Genomic DNA, 20,330 nt, shown 5'->3' with positions numbered 1-20,330 from the left:
TGGATTCCGAAAAGGGAATCGTAGAACTGCAAGTTTTTTTACTGGAAGAGTTAAGACTGTCATTAAGCATTAGTGAATAAAAGAAGAATTTGCTATTTACGTTCTAAAGGAATGTTCGAGAAAACTCTGATTAGATCTAACTATTATTTCTACTAAAAAGAGAGAGAATTTAGTCAGGAAGATTTAATATGTGCTACATGAGTGATAAAACAAGGATCCTGTGAAAATGAAGAATAAAGTCATATGTCTTCGGAGAAGGGCCTTCACAGAGAGAGAAACTGACTACGAACATTTTGTCATTGTGCAAACAAAGTGTTTAGTCTGGTCTTAGTGCAAGTTTATTTTTAAAAGTCCTTGGATCCAATTAATTTGTAGTTATAGTTATGTAATATTGTTTGAAGTGTATATATATTGTTTTAGTTTTATTAAATGTGTTTATTTTGTATTTGGTCTTGAGTCAGTGATTAATTAGATTCTGAAAGAAAGAGTTAAGATCATTGCACCAATTGGAGTGAACCCTTGTGCACATAATAAAATATAGGTACACTCGAAATAAAAAAATAATTGTTAGAAACAGAGATCATCTCTATGGTAGAATACCATAGAGATGATCTCTATTTGGCCAGATGAGGCCAGAAGAGTGACTAGTGTGGTAAGGAAAGCGAAACTGGAATATGAGAGGAGATTGGCCCTAAGATACAAAGAAAATCCTAGGGAATTTTTTAGCTATGTGGCCAGTAGGAGGAGAAATGACTGTGGAAGAATGATATTGTGGAATAAAAATGGGAATAGAGTGAGTGATGCAGAGGACATAGTGGAATTGTTCAATGAACACTTTATTGGAGTATTTTATCCTGGAGGAGTCAATTTTAATACTAGAGGGATAGAGCAGGTTCGAGGTTTAGAGGTGCAGGAGGAGAGCGTGTTTCAGATACTGAGTACTCTGGATGTCAGTAAAGCTTTGGGACTGGATGGTATTTCACCGCGAGTTTTGAGAGAATGTGCTAGGGAACTGACAGTGCCTTTAACCTGGCTTTTCAATGAAAGTCTGGCTTTGGCAAAGGTGCCCAGGGAATGGAAGGAAGGTAAGATAGTGCCATTGCATAAGGGTGGTAAGAGACTGGAAGTGTCTAATTATAGGCCAGTCTGTGTGTCATCAGTAGTTGTTAAGATCTTGGAGAAAATAGTGAGGGACTGTATACAGCATTGAACAGATGAGGGTAATGTTATCTGTGACAGTCAACATGGATTTGTGAAAGGGCGCTCTTGTTTTAGCAATATGCTAGCCTTTTATAATAAAGTTAAAAGAACATTAGATGAGGGAAAGGCATATACTGCAATTTTCTTAGACTTAGCGAAGGCATTTGACAGGGTGCCACATGATAAGCTGATATTTAAGTTGCAGCACATGGGTCTGATGTCAGATTGGTCAACTGGATTCAGGATTGGCTGTCTGATAGGTATCAGAGAGTTGTGTATGGTGGAGCAGTTTCAAGGAGGCAGAGGGTTACAAGTGGGGTCCCACAGGGCTCAGTACTAGGACCTATATTGTTTGACCTTTATATCAATGACATTGCCAGTGGAGCAAGGGGATATTCAGTTGTTTGTGGATGATGCGAAGCTGGGAAGGATTATTAGTAATAGTGCAGATGTGGTAGCCCTGCAAGAGGATTTAAATAAGCTAGATAGATGGGCAAATGAATGGGGGTGTCAGTTTAATGCAGCAAAATGTAAGGTCTTGAGGTTTGGGAAACATCGATGGGATGCTGCATACTCTATGGGAGGAGTTATACTGGAGGAAGTAGGGGAGACGAGATCTGGGGTTGATGATTGATAGAAACCTGAAGTTTAGGGGACATATTGCAAAGGTGGTAAAGGTAAGACAGCGGATTGCTGCAATTATGAGAAGGACACTGACCTGCAGAGATAAGAAGGTTATCATTCCGTTGTATAAGTCTCTGATCAGACCACACTTGGACTATTGTTCTTAGATTTGGTTCCCAGGATTTGAAGGGGATAAATTAACAGTGGAAAGGATACAAAGATGGTTTCAGGACTGTACAAGGATAGTTATGAGGATCGGCTGAGGGAATGTGGACTGCAGAGTTTGGTGGATAGAAGGAGAGGTGATATGATTGAGACTTTTAAACTGTTGAGAGGTGGTTACAGGGTTGACACTGGGGAGTTCTTTCGCTTGGTTGAACAGCGGGAAGGAGTGATGACAGGTGGCCATCTCTGGACGTTACAAAAGGAAACTGTGAGCAAGAGGGTAAGGAGTGGTTTCTTTGTGTGGAGGGTGGTTGAACCGTGGAATGCATTGCCTTATGGAGTGGCAGGAGTGAGAACGGTCAGTTAGTTTAAAGAGTGGTATGATAGACTTTGTGTTTCTTGGGTGGGACCTCCCCTCGATGAGCCTTGACAGAGACTATGTTCTTAGGAAGGACCTCCCACGATGAGTCTTTTGGCTCCATGGGGGCCTGAATAATAATAATAATATTAGGCATAGACATTGGGAGCCCAAATCCCATCCAATCCCACAGCTGTATTTGCATTGAGATTGTGCATATATAAAGTACCTCTAATTCATCAACCTCTGTTCTCACACCAGTATCTATCACATATATCACAGAAGTAACCTCACTTGAATGATATACCCATGCAAAGTGGTCACTGAGTAACTCAACTATTTGTCTGCTTGTCACCTCATCACCATCAGCATTCATTTAAGTTATCCTTCCATAGTCATTCTTCCCTTACTTGCCATGTTGTGAAGGAACTCTTTGGGATTGGATTCGTTTGGCTAGTTTCTTCTCATAATCTGATTTTGCTTTTCTTACCATATTGGTCTTCTCATTTGCTTGTATTGTTCATCAGCTTGCTCGTCACCTTTCTCCTTATATACCCTCCACAGCATTTTCTTTTTCTACAGCTCAAGCTTAATGATATTACTCATCTATCTAACTTTTATTTGATTAATCCTCCTTACCATATGTATACAATTTAATTTTGCTTTCTCTAGATGCCCATTCCCATCTACTAGTGACATTCTTCCCTTGCGGATTTTATACCCTGGCATATCTTCAAGCTTCCTCCTAAACTTGTCATAATCACCTTGCATGTCCACATATACTTCATAGAATATTCTTCATTCTTTACAGTATTCCTGTTTAAGACCATATGGGCAGGGCCGTTTCTACATTTTGTGGAGCTCTGTGCGAAATGGAAAAGCGAAAAGTTAATAACATTTATGGATATTTTAAATGGAAGAATATCTTGTTAATTAATTAAATCAAATATTTATGCACATAAATAAACAAGTATGCTCTTTAGCATCAATTTAAGTAAAGGGAAAAAATTAGTTAAAAAATAAATGTTTGTATGTACATGATATTATTTTATTATGTAAGTACACATTATCATATAAATTTTCCAGAACAATGATTTATTTAATAATATAAATAATAATATAAAACTATGGTAAAAATATCAATTTTTACTATAAAGAATGAAATATATGTATAACAACTTATAAGATTTAAAAGAAAACTTAATATATTAAATTTTATTTAACCTAATGCACTTATCAATAAAATCATTTATAACGCTATCAAAATTCAAATTTTTTGCAATTTCATACTCTATAGATATTATTGCCAGGGACGACAAACGTTCTTGAGACATAGAAGATCGCAAATAGGTTTTTATTAATTTTAATTTGGAAAATGATATTTCTGCTGATGCTACCGTAACTGGACTAGTCAATAATATTTTAAATGTCGTAGTAATATTTGGATAAATATCCGACAAATTATTTGCAATTATGAATTTTAAAATATTGATGGGTGCATCTTCTGGAACAATATTTTTAAAAAATCATTAATTCATTGCAAAATTCAGATTCATCAATATCTGTATTTAATTTTTGATACAGCTCTTTGCAGCAAAATTCTAATTCATTTTCTGTCATTTTTCTTATTAATTTCATATAAAGAAATCCAAATAATATTTGGTGAATTTCATACAATTCAAATCTTTTTTTAATAGATTGTAAAGCGGTATCTAAAATTAACAAAAAAAGAAATTTATCCTAAAATTATCTTTTGTTATCACCTCTGTGTGATTCATCAGGCATATCATAATCAAAAAATATTTTTCTTTGATGTGCTCAACTTTCTTTAAATTTAATTTCTATTTCTAATAGATTTGACAGTTCTTTAGCAATCTCAAAACAGCTATCAAATCCTGATATTCTCTGCTCTTCAAAGTACTACACTAGCTCTTTAATATGCTTAGTTGCTACATCTATGGGAATTTTTGCATTTTGTAATACTTTACTTACTAAATTAACTTTTGACAAAAGCTTGTACCAAATTACAAGGCTTAGTATAAACTCAAATGAATCTGTTTGTTCATATATTGAAACCTCTTCTACTTTGATAGTATTATCTGATGCAGTTTTAAATAATTCTTTTAGTGCATTTAAAAATTCTGGAATTTGAAATTGTACAGCTCTGATTCTATTCTACATTCCCATCTTGTATCACATAACGGTTTTGGAGTTAATTGTTTAAGAAATTTCTTTAATATGTCCCAACGTGCAGTTGAGGCAGCAAATAATGTATATATTTTTTGTATAACAGTAAAAAAATTTATTGCTATAATTGATGATTTTGCAACATCCCCTAAATTCAAATTTAAATTATGACAGGCGCAAGGAGTATAAAATGCCTTTTTGTTTTCATTTAAAATGTAAGCACGCACTCCCTTATATACTCCTTTCATATTCACTCCATTATCATACCCTTGCCCTCTACAATCTGACAATTTAAGATTTAATTTATTCAAAAGTGATTTTATATTTTCAGATATACCTTGACCAGTAGTGTCATTAGTTGTTAAAAATGTCAAAAAGTGTTCACGAATATATGTAAAATATATGTATTCAAATATATGTAAAACTCTAAAAATTACTGAAATTTGCTCCTGATGACTAACATCAGGAGTACAATAGAGAATTATTGAATAGTACTTTGCCTGTTGTATCATATTTACAATATTTTGTTGAATTTTGATTCCCATATCAACAATTAATTCATTTTGCAGAATGGGTGATAGATACGAATTTTGTTTCTTACCTATAATTTTTTTTCCCGAACATCGCATTAAACGATCTTTTAAAAGTGGATCAAATTCTGCAATTAATTCTATGATTCTAAAAAAATTATCATTATGGGCTGTGTACAAAGTATCAAAATTACCTCTAAAAGCTAAATTATGTTCGGATAAATAAAGAATTGCTGCTACTATTCGTCTTAAAACATTTCTTAACCGTTCTGCTTCAAATTTGATGACATTTTGATTTGCCTGATCAATTGTATTGTGATTTTTTAAATTACATTCCATTTGTGTCCATGAATACATGCATTTCATGTGCACTGGATTTCATTCGTGCGACTTTAATCTTTCACTTACATGTTGCCAGTCAGAAAAGCCATTATTAGATAAAAAATTATTACCAGAAGAAAATAATTTGCAACAAAAACAAAAAATAGAGTTGGAAGAGTTTGAATCTACAAGCCATCTTCTGTTTTGCTTCTCTCCATTTGCAATTGTCCTAACATAGTGAGCTGTGGAAAAATACCTCTTGTCATCTGTTGGCAAATCATTTTCAGTCATAGGAGACGGTGGACCACATTGTGCAATTTGTGTTAGTGTTGCGTTGTTCAAAATTTTGGGCCTTGTTGCTGGATCATCAACAGTAAATAGTTCACCTTCCTCTGGTGTCTCAGGTTTAGGATCTTCAATATTTATTGTTTGACCAAACGTGTCATGTTCTCCGCTTCCTTTGAGTATTTCAGAACTCTCATTATTAATTAATGTTGAAACCAAAGAACTGTTTGTAGTTATTTCAGAACTCCCGTTATCAACTGATATATCTGAACAAATATATGAGTTCAACTTCATAAATTTAAACAGTGAATTTCTTTGACGTTCCTCAGCCGCTTCTTTTTCTTGTTTTCGCTTTTGTTTTTCATGCCCACTTTGGTATTCTCTTCCATAATAATCTCTCTCACGACTAGTCATACTCTAGAATTAAATACGATAGATTTAATTATAAAATAAGTTAATAAATTAAAACAAATTTACTTACCTGATAAATAAAATATATCTAAAATAGATAATATTAGAAAATAAATAAATCTAATATAGATTGAAAACTACTATTGATGAAAAATTCTGATGTCGGATAACCTAAAACCAGTTTACAAAATATATTTTTTAAGATGTTTTGCAAGTAATGTCACCTAAAAAAAATTGCAATGACAGTATGTGTATATACTTACTTGTTCATAAAATCATAAACTAAAATCAAAAACTCCTTAAAATTATTAAAAACACCTGTTTTAAAATGCACTTTTCCCTATTTAACACTATGTTGTATGATATTGTTATATATCTTAGTGTAGTTTCAAATACTACCACTCTAGCGCTACGATCTTATTTCGCTTACTATAACAACAATAGTTGGTTGTAAAATTATATACATATATTTTTCTATATAATAATTACAATATTAATTTATATAATAATTAAAAAAATTAATTAATTTTCTTTTTTCAATTTTTTGTGCTTTGCGGGGCCCTGTGCCACCGCACAGTTCGCACGTCCATGAATACGGCCTTGTATATGGTCACCCTCCCCAATTTGGAGGCAGCATGACCACCTTGGTTATGGAAAGCTCTTCTGATCCATTAACCAGATCCAGTACTCTTCTATCCCAAATTCCCTTCATCACATACTACCTGAAGTAATAATCTATCAGTAAGTTTATAAATTCCATTTCTTTACTGTCAGATGATCTTTTTTCCTTCCAGTGTACATCTTCGTAATCGAAGTCCACCATAATGACTGATCGATCTACACTCATTGATTAATTTGCTGATGCCTGTCTTCCTAATCATCCCTGGAAACTCCCTGGCCTATAGCAGCAACCAACCATATATTTTGTCTTATTGGCTTTAATCTCACACCAGATTGCTACCAAAAAACAGCTCCCTCTCCACCTGTCTGCTTTCTTTTTTTCCTGCAGTTCATCTGCTATCATCACCAGTACCCGCCCCCACCATCCTATCCTTCCTGCTGAAAATACTAAAACCTTCACTTTTTATCCCTGTAACTGCATCATCTGCTGTTAGCCAAGTTTCACTAATGCCTATAACTTTTGGCAAAGCTGCACTAACCAATGCAAAAATCTTCTCCCTCTTGTTAATGATACCCCTAGCATTAGTATATAGAAACTGTAGCATTGATTAAATCCATGTATCCACCTTTACTTCCTGAATTGTCTACCTTATTTGATACTGTTTCTTGACAGACTAGATTCTGCAATTTCTGGTCATTCTCATACTTTCTCACCTCATAGATGCCTTCACACACACATATTGACTTGCATTCACCCTAATTGCTTAAGTTTTCCTGACTTGGTTCTTCAGCATTCTCAGTGAAGAAAGCTCTTTCTATATACCTGACACCAAAACCATTTAAGTGCAGACTGCTAGCATTATTAAATCCTTCTTTCCGTCAAATTGAAGTCATAGATCCACAAACCCCACTTCATTTTTTCTGTGTGATTTGTTTACTATTGATGCCCTCCTTTTCAATTCACCTCTGGCATGGCATGACACTTATAATCTTCACTTCTCACTTTTCTTTATATATATTTATTAATTTTATTAATATTGATATATGATATTCCTTATTAATAAAGTTATAATTTTACATGCAGATCTTCCAAGAGAAGAAACAACCTTTACAGAGAAAAAATGCTGTTTGTTTGTGTTAGATAGCATTGTGTAGATTGACGATAGTGGAGATGGAGAGGAAGTGTAGTGTGCCATCCCAGGATGAGCGCTTGAAGGTGTTATGCAATGATAATAATAGCCATTAATAAATAATTGTAAATAAAAAAAAAATGGAATTTACTAGAAAATAGCTGAAAGAAGCAGAAGTCTTTGCTATAAGTAATGACCTGATACAAATTGTATGTCTATCTACTCAAATTCCTGATAATCTGCTTCAGTTTCAAAATACATATCTCTTTTTGATCACTAGGTGGTAGATGTTCTTCATTGTCCGGCTTATTAGAGGTCTGAAGTGACAAATGCAATGCTTGGTCTCCAGAGCAGGTATTTAGGTTTCTGTTCTCTCTCCCCCTCTTCTTAGTGCATTGTGAGTGATACCCTTCAAGGCCTTGACAAACATACTTGCGACCCTCCTCCATTTCAAGGATACATCAGTTCAAATGATGGTGCCTCAGGCCAGCTGCCAGTTAGTATACAGGCCTGAACCTGTCATTAATGAGTCAGGAGACTTCCCAGTCATCTGCCGCATAATCCTACTGCTACTTACTCTGCCAGTTCGTGCCTAGAGAGAGAATTCGAGTAGTGATATTTGGGGGGGGGGGGTATTGTTGAGGCTATGTCATGGCATGGAGACTGATTTCTCTCTGTATATCTAAGTTATGTCCGAGAATCTGTCTTCTCTCAATGCGTATTCCCACTTTATTCTTCTGGCTAATCATGATACACTTTAGGAAGGCACCTACACACAATGACAGTAACATTGAAACAAAAATGAATCTCCTTCATAAACCAGTCTCATACAAATCAAGCTAGAATCTCCTCATTAAAATCTCACTTTCACATCTACTTTACTAACATCTGTGGCATTAACACAAACATATGCTGAGGGTAGGGAGGTAACCGAATCAGTCGATATAGTGGAATTACTGAGTGAGCACTTTGCAAGAGTATATCATCCAGGTGGTGACATTGCAGGAATGGAAGAACCAACAGCTTATACGGGAATTGTGATGAAGTAGAGGCAAGGTCTTGGAGAAAATAGTCAAGAGGAAAATACAAGATTGGATAGATGAAAATGGGATACTGTATCGGGGACAGCATGGTTTTGTGAAGGGTAGGTCATGCCTCAGTAACTTGCTCACGTATTATAACACAGTGACGGCGTCCCCTTAGGGATGTCATGTTTTAGTAACTTATGTTTTATAATAGGGTGATGAGTGTATTGGACAGAGATGCTTATATTGTGATTTATCTGGATTTTGCTAAAGCATTTGATTGAGTACTATGTGATAAACTAATTTGAAATTAAGCAGGATGAGGGATGGATAGTCATTTGGTGGGTTTACAGTGATTCTACAGGACCTTGCTAAGGCCTTTGACAGGATACCACATGGAATTCTAATCAGTAAATTGCAGCATATGGGGATGGATATAAGGTTGGTGAGATGGATAGGAAGGTGGTTGACGTAGAGATATCGGAGAGTGGTTTATTCAGGAGTAGAGTCCACAAGATGGCCTGTGACTAGTGGTGTGCCATAAGAATCTGTTCTTGGACCACTGCTGTTTAATTTGTACATTAATGATATAGGAAAGGATCTGAGAGGAACAGTTCATTTGTTTGCGGATGATACAAAGTTGGGTAGGGCAATAGTGAATGCAGATGATGTCAAAATTTTGCAAAATGATTTGGATAGATTGGAGGTCTGGGCTAAGGAGAATGGATGTCAATTTAATGTGGCAAAATGTAAGGTTATACATTTTGGGGTGAAAAATTAGCAGCAGTTTACTACATTGGTGGAACTGTACTCCAGGAAATTGATGAGGCACGAGATTTAGGAGTGTTGGTGGATAAGGAGTTGAAGTTTAGGGGGCACATTGCAAACGTGGCCAAATCAGCTCATCAAATTACTTGGTTGCTGAAGAATACGTTGACAAGCAGGTTATTGTTCCTCTGTATCGAGCCTTGATAAGACCCATCTCGACTACTGTGCCCAGATTTGGTCACCTAGGTTTCTTCTTGATAGGGAGGAGGTTGAGAGGATCCAGAGGCGAGTGACCAAGATGATAGCAGGTCTGTGGAATGAACCTTATGAGAACAGGATTTGTGGGTTTGTGGGTTGCAAAAATTGGTTAATAGGCGGAGGAGGGGAGATATGATTGAGACATTCAAATTACTGAAGGGTTTCTATAAAATTAATTCAGAAGATATTTTTGAGAACAGGGCTAGTTGTGGGAGGACTAGGGGACATCCATGGAAACTGGGCAAAAGTGTGGTTAGTAAAGGTGTTAGAGCTGGGTTCCTTACTTTTAGAGTGGTGAATGAGTGGAATGGGCTGCCAGAGTCTGTGGTGGATGCTGTGACAGTGAATGAATTTAAGGCGAGGTATGATAGATACTGTATGAATGTCGAATAGTTGTGATGAATATGATTTGGGGCCTCCCTCGATGAGTCTAATGACTCCCTGGAGTTGCCCGTAATAATAATAAATAATGTTCACCACCACCGCTTGCAGTCTTTCAGACCAGACATCTTATTCCTGATAGAAACCCAGATTGCAGCTTCGTCTATTACTATCCACATCCAATGCCCAAACAATACACTTTACAATTCTTTTTGCCAGAAGGGTGACACATGTGCCTTTTGTAAAATCTGACATAGCCTGCCATAGAATGGCTAAATCAGAATCTCCTGCTTTTGACCTTCTGTGGCCCAAGGTTTCCTTGCCCCATTTAGTAATGTTCAATTGTTGCATTTACCAGTCTCCAATCCCTGATGACCATTCAGATCTTTTTACATTCCTTTCCACAAAAGTCGACAATCTTCAATCCAGCTATCCAAATAGTGAGGTTATCTTCCTGGATGACCTCAATGTCCACAATTCCAAGTAGCTCCCTTATTCCAATACCACCGACCAAGCTTGAAAAGAAGCAGAAGTCTTTGCTACAAGCGATGACCTAACACCAATTGTACATCTACCAACTCAAATTTCTGATAACCTGTTTGACCCTCCAAATACTCTGGGTCTATTTTTTACCAGTTCTTCCAGATGCACTGTTGAGGTCACCTCTCCTCTCAGCAACTTGGGCCATAATGTTAGGTCTCTTCTCTCACAGAATGCCCCTCCTCCAACACAGCTCCCAGCTTTGCATCCTGTGGCACTACAAAGGAGCTAATTGTGATGACCTCTGGAATTTCTACTCCTTTTTTCCTTGGTCTAACTATTGTTTCCGCTCATCTGACTACACCTAGAGGCTGTAACATATCTGCGAACATGTTACAGAAATTATTTTCACTGGCATGAAGACCTGCATCCCCAATTCAACCCATAATCCTCATCCACTTTACAAGCCCTGGTTCAGTCAAAAGTATATCAAATCAGTTGAAGAAAACATTTAGCTTATTGCATGTGGCTTGCTTCAAGAACTCCAGCTTCATACTCTGCCTATACCAAAGCACATAACCTATGCAAATTGGGTCATCAGCAGATCCAAATCTGATTTCATAAAGGCCAACAACAAAAAACTTGCTTCTGTCTTAATGGAAGCTGTGCCTTCTGGTCCATTGAAATTGAACTTTTGCTCTCCTGCACTTCCACCTCTCTCTCTCTCACATCCTGATAGCTTCACTCTTTTCCTCAAACTCCTGCATAGACGACCAAAGGAAATCACCTCCTGCAATACCAGCATATGAGCATCATATACCTGCTTTAGTTTTTTGATAAAAAGAAATCGGAAAACTATTAAATAACTTAGATATTAAAAAGTCTTCTGGTCCTGATGACCTGTTTCTAATTGTTCTCCTGAGTTAACGTCCATCCTGCATTGTCTCTACACAATGTATTGCATAAAGCTGATAGTTAATCCAATGCATAGAAGCAATCTCATATCCATCCTATTCCTAATAGAGGGTGATAGACAAACTGCTGTCAAACTACAGACCAATTGTGATCACCTCAGTCCTCTCAAATAATGGAGCCATCAATAGCCAACTCCTCTCATACTTAGAGGCACACTAGTCAGCTACCATCATTATGGATCCTGCCATTCAAGATCCATAGCTGAGCTCATAGCTTACATCACCCACCATTGGACACATACCATGGAAAGATTCTGAGAAATTTGTGCTATTTCCAAAGCTTTCGACCATGTGTGTTATCATAGCCAGCTTAACAAATTGCCATCCTTTGGTCTCCCTGCGACCCTCTGTAATTGGGTAGCCAGTTTTTTCCCTCTGGTTGTTATCTGCAAGTCATGGTAGTTGACTCCCTGTCTTTGAGCCTCACCATCAATGCTGGAATGCCTCAAGGCTTTATCTGATCACTTACTCTCTTACTGTTCTTTTTAAGTGATCTACTCACAATCACCAATAATCCTATCTACAACTCTGCAGATGCTAGTACTCTCCACTCATCGTACTCATTTGACAAACCATGCAGTACTCTGATATCCCTGGCTGCAAGATTATCCACAACTACTGTCTTAAACATTGATCTTCATACTATTCTTCAATGGGGCATGGATAACCTTGTCATGTTCAATGCCACCAAAACACAGTCTTACCTTTTCTCTCACAAAAGGGATCTCAGCTTACCCTCTGTAATATTTAAATCACTAGACAATATTAGATCTCTCAGCTTGGACTAATGTTTACCTCCGGTCTTCCTCTCTTGGCATAAGCACATTACATCAGTAGCCTCCTCAGCATCCAAAACTAGGCATTCACTTTTGTTCAAGAGGCTATTTTATACCCAACTAACTTCTAACTGCATACAAATCTGCCCATGCTTAGAATACTGCTTACATGTTTGGTGTGGTCCACCTAAGACTTCCCTTAAAACTCTTGACACTGTCCATAGAAGAGCAGTTTGATTCATTGATCTCTTACAGATTCACTTCAGCCTCTGTCTCACAGAAGGTGAAGTGAATTTCAGCACTGTCTATTCTACAAGTACTTCCATGGTCACTGCCCCAGTGAATTGGCAACTATCATTCCTCAACTTTCTGTGACACCTGTTAATACAAAGGCAGCAGCTACAAACACCAAACCTCCTTCTCCTCTTCTTTTAATCCGTCTGAAAAAGCCTTCTTTATGAAGTATTCCCAAACATGCAACCTGCAGCTCTTCAAAAAAACACATCAATGAACTTCTATCTCAGTCCTCATCTGCACCCCACACATGGCACTGATGTGCTAATAGGTCTCTTGAACTCTCTTGTATGAATCGACATGAAAAAGAAAAAAATTAAAGACGAGAAAACCTCACCTGAATGAATGCTAAAATAACTCAATACCAAAATTTCCCCAAAAACGTTTGTTCATTTTGTTCCTTTCTATTGGAAAATACCTGTGTTTGATTCTTGGTGTAATGGACTTAATTTTTTATATGGCTTTTTTACATGGAGATGTCCATCTGACATTAGATGAGATATATTGGAGTTTTAATAAATTTTATTTTTGTGTATACATATTGTGAACTATCATAAATGTAGAACAAACTAAATATAGTTTGATGTGGGTAAATATCAGAATGGGGAACTGCATAATAAGACTTATTTGTGCCTATGGTCCCACAGAAGGTTCTACTAAGGTAGAAGTGGAGGAATTTTTTGAGGCTTTAGAGAAAGTAAATGACACAATGAAAAAGGAAAACTTGGTCCTCGTTGGGGATCTAAATACCGTAGCAGAAAATGATTATCAGACACAAACATATTTTGGGAAAAGAGCAAAGCTAATAATAATGGCAAATACCTATTGGAGATCTGCTCGGGACATGGACTGGCTATTACTAACACAATGTTCCAACATAAAAATGTGCACAAATTCACATGGAGAGAAGAGACAAGGAATAAGAAAAGTCTCATTGACTATGTTATTGTGGATAGTGATGTATTCTCCCTGGTGCAGGACACTAGAGTGTACAGAGGATTTGAAATTGCAAGTGATCACCATTTAGTCTTGAGCAGGATAAAATTGAATTTTATGTTGAAAAGAAGAACATGTAAGAAAGTTTTAAAGCTAATAAAGGGAATGTGGAAAGGGAATCTGAGACCCTACCACTTACTCTAGCAGAAGATATCATTGCCAAAACCATGTGAGGTACGGCAGTGACCATACGGACGTCAAATGTGAATTTTTTTTAGTTAGCGGACAGATCAGTTTGAAAGCACCAGTTCTCGTCTGAACACTGACGTTATGCACACCTGAGAACAGTTAGCTCTTGGGAGGGTGATCACCTGCGAACCCTGGGTGCTGCTGGCATTAATTATTTTGTCAGCCTGGTTGGCCGAGTGGTTAGCATATTCGCTCTCCAGCTAAAAGGCTGCGGGTTCGAATCCCGCCGTGGGCATAAATGTTTGTGATTGTCTATGAAAATACTAGTGGTGGGCAGTAGATGGCATAGGTGTAGACAGTGGTGAGCTATGGAAATTTTAACGAAGGGCTCGCATCGTTGAACAAAAAAAAAAAAAGCCTAACTTAGCCCTTATAATACTTATATTGCGACTTTGTAGAGCTTCTGACAGATATGATGATTCCTGTAGGATATCAATCATTAATGCTAGATCTTTTAAAAATTCCAAATTGAGAAGTCGGTTTAAAAAACCCTTAGATTTTTATCGTTCAACGCAAAATGCTTGAATAAAGTTGGGTAATTTCTCCACAAAGCAAGAGCCGTTCGTAAACTGCAAGTTGCCCATTGTGGTCCAAACACACTGGCGATCTTTAAAATTTCGATACCAAGGTCTTTTGCAATTGTATTTAATTCTCATTGATTTTTTTGTGATTGAAGATAAAAAGCATGTAATTTATCCATAAACATTTCTAAATGATTTATTTCTTTAATGTTTTTTTAATATCTCAGATGCTGGTTAAATGAAGATTGCAATCCAGAAATGGAAATAAAAGTTAGAATTGAAATGGCAAGAAAAAATTTTCTCTTAATGAAATCAACACTGTGTAACCGCAGTTTAAACTTAGAGTACACATGGTTAAATGCTATGTATGGTCTGTACTGCTGTACGGTGCAGAAACTTGGACCTTGAAGACAACATCAATAGAAAAAGACTTTAAGCCTTTGAGATGTGGTTATACAGACGAATGTTAAAAATCCCATGGACAGCAAAAATATCCAATCAGGAAGTACTGGAACAAATGGGGAAATCACGTGAACTTTTAGATACCATAAAAAGAAGGAAAACTGCATATCTTGGTCACCTACTTCGTAATGAAAAATATAAGATACTTCAATTGATTATAAAAGGGAAGATAAATGGAAGAAGAGGACAAGGAAGACGAAGAAAATCTTGGCTGGCAGATATCAGACAGTGGACTGGTATGAACTCTGAGAGACTGCTCAGAATAGCTGAGAATCGCTCAAAATTTGCCAAGGTGGTCGCCGACCTCCGATAGGAGATGGCACTCAAAGAAGAAGAATGTTTGTTTTTTTATCAAATTGTCTAATGCTAAGAGTAAACGATGAGCACAATGCCAAATTAGAACGTTGGGAAATTTTTGTACAAGTTTGATTGCAACACCTGATTTGTTTCCTAACATTACACTAGCTCCATCAGAACAAAATGCAATGATTCAGTGGCAAACCCTGAAGAAAACATTGATTTATTCAGCCAGAGAGATGTGGTGAGGTTGTCTGCAAGGATAGAAAAATCAGAACTCCATGGTGGACACCGGAAATTAAAGAGGCAGTGAAGGAAAAGAAGAAAGCATATCAAAAGTTACTGGCAAATAAGTCAGCTTGTGCTCTTAGAGAATACAGAGGCAGATGTAAAAAAGCTAAACACTGTGTAAAACTAGCTGGACAAAAGTCATGCGAATACTGGTAAGGACATAGAAAATAAATATGAAGAAGGTGGCAAGATATTCTGGAGGTTGTTGAAGAAGCTCAGAAATGGAGGAAAGAGTGCTGTAAAAGAAATTAGAGATGATAAAGGTGACATGAAAACTGGAGAAAAAGATATCCTTGAAGTATGGAGTAATTACCGTATTTGCTGGCGTATAAGACGTACTTTTTTTCTTTGACCTGTTTGAAAATAGGGCAAAGAAAAAAACTGATTTTCAGACCTATTTTCAAATAGGTCTGAAAAACAGGGTGCATCTTATATGGCGATACTCAATTTTTTTTTATTATTTTCATTTCTGGAAATTTTCTCTGTTTCGAGTTATGCAATTTCTTTATTGCTTCCTTGTGGTGTGTGTGAGAGCATTCCAGTTACGTAGAGCAGTGTTTCTCAAAATTCAGACATCTGCATTCATATGATTGGTGCAATATTAACAAAAGATCGTGCTACTGAATGACAAAGACAAGCCGACAGTTGAGTTGAAATGCTAATTCTCGTCAACTGAATTCCTTATATAATATCTGAAACACATTCACTATATATTTCTTCGTTTTAACACGTTCACTCAAACAAAACCATATGTTGCACCGGCAATGTATGGTTTTGCTTGAGTCATACAGCATTTTCTGTGGGAGGGGGACATGCGATTCATTAGTTGGTGCCGTTTTTATCCCAGTTGTCTCTAATTGCACTGTTTATTGAGAAACATATTGCACAGCCTGCAGATGTCTCTGTACCTTATTCAGTGATACAATAGGAACGTTTTACGATCTTTTCATGGATACATTGAATTTTATTCTATGCGTTAATGATGCATAGCTGAAAATTGCCACGGATCCCCTGAAGACCTTTCACGTACCTTAGGGGGTACGCATACCACACTTTGAGAAACACCAACGTAGAGTTCAGTGGATGTGCATGCACTGTCATCGATGATCACAGCTGTGTCCTGTTCATATAACCTTTCCAATTGTTGTCACAGTTGTGAACAGTGATAAATTTCTGCCGTTAAATTTTCTCCAAATTTCTTGGCAAATTATGACTGAAAAATGTCGGCATTGTTACAATACAAGCTACGTGTGATTGCATATGCTAAAGAACATGAAAATAGGGTTGCAGAGAAGCATTTCGGACCACCCCCAACTGAGAAAATGATAAGAACTTGGCAGAATCAGGAAGAGGATTTTAAAAAAGCAACTCACAGTAAACATAACCTATGAAGGGGAAGTGCAAAGTGGCCAGAACTTGAGGCAGAACTGAATACTTGGATTTTAGACCACAGAAAAGTGGGACTTTCAGTCTCTACAAAAAAAATGATTCATCAAGCGAAAGCGATAGCCACTAACAGAGGGATCGCCAACTTTACTGGATCCACAGCATGGTGTTCAAGATTCATGAAGAGAAACCAGCTATGTATGCAGACTAAAACAAAAATATCATAAAAGATGCCAGCTGAATATGAAGAAAAAATGATTGAATTTCATCGATTCGTCATTACTGCAAGGAAATGAGAAAATTTTGAACTTGCGCAAATAGGAAACATGGACGAGGTTCCGCTGACTTTTGATGTGCCCTCAATCAAAACTGTGAATTCCAAGTAACACTAAAAGTGTTACTATTAAAACTTCGGGGCATGAAAAAACTTTCTACACAGTTGTTTTATCCTACTGTGCTGATGGGACAAAATTGCCACCACTATTGTTTAAAAGGAAGACACTATCCAAAGAAAAACTGCTTAAAGGAGTGTTTGTACATTTTCACGCAAAAGGCTGGATGGATTGAGGAGGAATGAAGTTATGGATAGATAAAATTTGGTCTAGGTGCCCTGGTGGACTGCTGAAGAAGCCTGCCATGCTAGTATGGGATCAGTTTCATTCTCACAGAACAGACGATGTTACAAATAAACTCAAGGAATTGGAAACTCAGTTAGCTGTAATTCCAGGAGGTCTAACTAGTCAGCTTCAACTTTTAGATGTCTGTATTAATAAACCATTTAAGAGATTTATGAAGGAGAAGTGGAACAGCTGGATGCAGTCTTCAGATTTTGAGGTTACGCCATCAGGAAGAAGGAAGAGGCCTAGCATTTCGCAAGTTTGTGAGTGGGTCAAAGTTTCATGGGATGCTGTGAAAACTGAGACAGTGGTTAAATCATTTAAGAAGTGTGGAATTAGTAGTGCACTGGATGGTACAGAGGACAATTTGTTGTATGAGGACTCAATTCTGAATTAGAAGAGGTTTCAAGTGTCTCTTCATTTAGCTCTGGAGATGCATTTATGGGTTTTGACGATTAAAAGGCAGGCACTCTTTCCTAGTTAGATTAGTTATTTGTTGAAAGTAGACCTATTTATTACTTTATATTTGAAATACTGTAAATTCATTATAATATTCAGTGATAAAGTTTTTTAACTAAAATGTGTACAAAAAAGGGGGTGCGTCCTACACGCCGGTGCATCTTATATGTCAGCAAATACAGTACTTCGAAAAGTTGCTAAATGAAACAATCTAATAATACTTTTTATATAGTACCCATATATAAAAAGGGAAATAAAACTGAATGTGAGAATTACAGAGGTATTTCTCTGCTGAGTGTTCCTGGTAAGATTTACGTAAGTATACTTGAGAAAAGGTTGAGAAGGATTGTGGAAGAAAAGCTTGGTGAAGATCAAGCGGGATTCAGGCCAAATAGAGGCTGTTAGGATCAGATTTTCACTTTACGACAAATAGTTGAGAAATCATGGGAATATAACAAAGATCTGTATTTATGTTTTGTATATCTGGTAAAGGCATATGACAAGGTGCCGAGAGAGAGAGAGAGAAGCTCTTTAAAGCACTACAGTTATATGGTGTCAGTGGAGCATTATATCAAGCAATACTTCGTCTTTATTTGAGTTGTAAGTCAGCAGTTATAATAGAAGCAAGTACAGGAATATAACATAGAATAGAAGCAAGTAAAGGTTTAATGTTAAATCTGGTGTCAGAGAAGGATGCACTTTCCTTCATAAGGATCACATTATGAAGGAAAGTGCTATTAAACCTGATATCAAAATTGGAGGTGTTAATCTCAGTTCTTTGCTTTATGTGGATGATGTTATACTTCTAAATAAATATGCTACAAGTCTGCATGATTCCTTGACTAAATTGAATAACTCTTGTAATAGATATGGTATGAAAGTCAGCAATAACCAGATAAAGGCAATGAAAATAGGCAGAAGCATTGAAAATATTAACTGCATTGTGAATGGAGAACCTATAGAATAAGTAAAATATTTCAGCTACTTAGGCACGATTTTTAGTGAAGATGGTAAATTAAATATGGAAATAGAGAACAGAAAATTCAACTGAATAAATTTATGTGGAATAAGAAAGAAATTAGTCAAAACACTAAATTAGCTGTATACAAGATGGTGTTCAAACCAATTTTAACTTATGGATCTGAGAGCTGGGTCAGAAATTTAAAAAAAAAAAAAAAAGTTTGCTTAAACAGCAGAAATATTTTACTTATTCTCTAGATTCTCCAATGTCATGCCAAATTTTCTACAGATGTTATTCATTTCAGAGAATCTTGGAGACTTGCACTGGATTTGGTTAGGATTACATCATCATCTGCATAAAGCAAAGAGCTAAGTTTGATACCTCTGTAAGATATCAAACTTAGGAATTAATAATGTGATCCATATAGATGGTGAATAACAGTGTGCTGTGCACCATTGGCTTACTCCTGATTTTATATCGAAGTACATCGTTCTGTACTTCCTTCACTTCTAACTACTGAAGATATGGTATGATATGGTATTTACAACTTAAATATAGACTGTATATAAGGGACACTCATATACAGTGATATTCTTGGACTTTGCCAAAGCATGTGATAGATTACCACATGATAACGTTGTGTACAAGCTGTGGAGGATGGGAATATATTGTATATTGGTTAGATGGATCAGAGATTTGGTTCTCTGAATGATACTAGCAAGTTGTACATGACGGAGCATTGTCTCAAAAAGAAAGAGGATAATCATATCATCTGGACTGAATGGGGACGTTCAGTTGTTTGCTGATGATGCAAAGTTGGGAAGAATTATAAGTATCACTGTTAATGTTAATTCCCTTCAGGAAGATTTGAATAGACTTTTCACTTGGACAAAGGAGTGGGGTTGTAGTTTTAATATCAGTAAGTGCAAAGTGTTGCATTTTTGAGTGCAGAAATATAAGGCTGTGTACTATATCAATGGTGCCATACTGCAGGTAGTGGATGAGATTCGAGATTTGGGAGTGATGGTTGACAGTAAACTGAAGTTTAGAGGGTGTGTTGCAATGGCTGTGCATCGCAGTGCTGCTATGAAGTACTCTAACATGTAGGGATAAGGAAGTGGTTCTGTCACTGTGTAAAGTACTGGTCAGACTACACTTGGACTGTTGTGCTCAAATTTGTTCACCTGATTTTCAGTGTGATGTGGAAACATCGGAGAGGGTCCAGAGATGAGTGACTAAGACAATATCAGGACTTTGGAATGCTAGCTATGGAGAAGTTGAAGAAATGTGGATTGCAGAGTTTGGTGGATAGGAAGAAAAGAGGTGATATGATAGAGATATTTAAGTTTGTGAGAGGATTTTA

General features: G+C 36.7%; 1 protein-coding gene across 4 annotated transcripts in view; it reads left to right on the top strand.

Moving 5' to 3' along the window:
• LOC150101270 (uncharacterized) overlaps nucleotides 1–20,330 on the top strand; it is a 141,261-nt gene that overhangs the window by 10,010 nt on the left and 110,921 nt on the right. The window contains exon 1 of one of the 4 annotated variants that reach the window (XM_090400194.1): nucleotides 7,793–7,918. The exons of the other annotated variants lie outside the window; for them this stretch is intronic. The gene's annotated coding sequence lies outside the window, so the exon portion shown is untranslated. Of the gene's footprint in view, nucleotides 1–7,792; nucleotides 7,919–20,330 lie in introns of those variants that run through there. 4 annotated transcript variants of the gene reach the window in all.

This window comes from Typopeltis vanoorti, chromosome 11 (assembly GCF_054136105.1).
Source record: "Typopeltis vanoorti isolate ZY-2024b chromosome 11, IOZ_Tvanoo_1.0, whole genome shotgun sequence".
NCBI classification, from domain to species: Eukaryota; Metazoa; Arthropoda; class Arachnida; order Uropygi; family Thelyphonidae; genus Typopeltis; species Typopeltis vanoorti.
Note: the sequence above shows the minus strand (reverse complement) of the source record. Positions and strands in the feature narration are given on the sequence as shown.